Below are 2,483 nucleotides of genomic sequence, written 5' to 3' on the forward strand. Positions count from 1 at the left end.
GCAGGAGACCTGGGGCGCGATGCTGCGAGCAAAGTAAATATTTTAGATCGGATTTTACCATGCACACGTGCTGGCAGCCCGCCCGCGACTAGTTTGAACGTATAGAAACTGCCGAAGTAATTATCTTGAAATTCAACGGTGACCGACGCACGATCGAGCGCCATCTTCACGTACGTTATTATGAACTGTTCTATGTACCGCAGTGGGCATGCAACAGGGAAAACTGGTACAGAGCATCGGCTAGCAGACATTAAGGTTTCGATCGGTTACATGACATGGTGACAAAAAAAACTGGCAAGCTGTTGGCACCAGAAAATAGTACTAATGGAAATTGTGTTCTCCCTTCACACAAACCCTAGCATAAAAGTCTTTATTAGAATGTACGCCTTTTATTTACCGAATGCCTGGGCGCACAAACGCGATGTATCCGCAATTCTAACTCATCTCTCACAATCCAATGCAGCATGTAGGATAGCGTCATAGTCCGTCCGTCCGTCCGTCAGCAATATTTGAATGCCGAACTTATACTCGTGAAAAAAACTGAAATGCCTTCTTTAGTAGAGCGTCTGTGTTGATGTGACTGGCTAGAATCTTATTGTTAAATTTCTCAGTTAAAGAAGTTTTAATTTAAGCATGGTCCCTAGACCAGTTAGAATATGAGATGGCATTCAGAATCTGGCAGAGATGCCGGTAATACACTTTCATACACGACACTAAGCAGGCAGACAGCAACCACCGTATCCGTGTTTTCGGCAAATCATATACTATGCAAGCTGCATTAATACGTAGGCAGCTGGTTTTGCGTGCGGTTGCATATATAGCAGCCAAGACGTATTAAGTATGCTTAAATATGAGCATATTAACGTATGCTTTAATATAGAAGCATACTTAACGTATGTTTAGGAAATATAGAGCATACCTAAGTATGTGCTATATTATAGAGCATGACTAAGTATGGCTTAATTATCAAAGCCATACTAATAGCGTTTTTTGATAACAGCGATTACAGCATGCGCCTATACTTTCGACATTTGTTGTGATGCCTCGACCGCCATACTGATGGCACATGGCAATGTGTAAACATGTACGGTTACGTGTTACGGGCGATCGGCTCATTTACCGAAGGAGGTTGGAGATATCCTATACTATAGTGTAAGCGTAGGATAAACTTAACCGGGGAGTACTCCTGATGATGCGCATCCGCCTCTGTCTCCGTTTAGTTCCCCCCTGCATCCCTGGCCCTTCAAGCCTGCTTCCGCCACCTTTCTGGCTCGTGAGCCGTCTGTTCTCTTGGCCGGCGCCGTTCCTACTCAACGATGAGAACATCACGGTTGCGGCACTGTGTGGCTGTATCGTGAAATTCGAGAAAGACACATTTCTAATTCGCGCATTGTCAGAAAGTCGCTAAACGAACTGAACTGTGACTTTGCGAATCTTCCCAATATTCTTTTCTCGCGTGCAAACCCTGAGTGACGGGCGGACAGTCAGGTGAGAACTGGTCGCTCTGGCGCATCAACTTGGCTGTAAGTTGCTTTGTATCTAACTGGCGCCGCATTGACAGCGAACATGCCATAGCGTGTGTGATAAGTCACCGAGTAATAATAGTCGTAAGACGGTTATAAGAGTGGCAAGCTCACGTCGCACCAAGCTTAAACTATTCAGATATAATATCTCGCTAAGCACGAACTAAAGTACCTCCAAGGTAAACTATTACGACATGCAAAAATGGATTATACGCTATTTGCCGTGAGATTAGTATTAAGCGCATTATCCAGCCGTAATAGCACAATACTGCAGGCATCAGCCGCATAGTCGATCTCTATCAAAACAGTCACCAGTAATATACACGTAGACACCGCGAGTAATATTAGCAAGACGATTTGCCAAATATCGACGTTAGAGTAATTTAGGCAAGCGTCATACATTTGTACTTTACATAGTTTTGCCTTGGAATTGTTGTTCAGGCAAATACAAATAAAAGATGCAAACCTGCTCCTGTATTAGCATCAAAAGTATTAGAAAACGACCAAACATGAGTGTTCTCTTCTAACCGACAAGTAGGCTTGTAGGGATTAAATGTTGCAATAACAAAAGACGACAATATATATATACATTAGGTAAAGCATTGTGAACATTAAAAGTCTGTATGAGGTCTTTGTGCGCGCCTCCATCCGCTATATTTTCAGGTAGTTGGCTTCATTCCAGAGAATTACGTCGCCGCGTCTATTGACATACTTGATTATAAGACCTGAGACACGTAATTCTAGAATTAAAATTACAATGACCTGCAGTAATGCCGACACTATGTAGGACAACAAAGCAGGCCTTGGGGCAGCTGGAGATCAGTGTGACGAAATGCAGCTGATTACGGTGACTGTCTCTGGAGAAGCATGGTTAAACTGGGGATGAAATCCCTCCGTCAATTTCTCCAGAATTCCGTTCTGGCGCTCAGGTATTGCGCAGCACCTGTGTCGTTCAGCTCA

This window comes from Priapulus caudatus, unplaced genomic scaffold (assembly GCF_000485595.1).
Source record: "Priapulus caudatus unplaced genomic scaffold, Priapulus_caudatus-5.0.1 Scaffold829, whole genome shotgun sequence".
In the NCBI taxonomy this organism is placed as follows: Eukaryota; Metazoa; Priapulida; class Priapulimorpha; order Priapulimorphida; family Priapulidae; genus Priapulus; species Priapulus caudatus.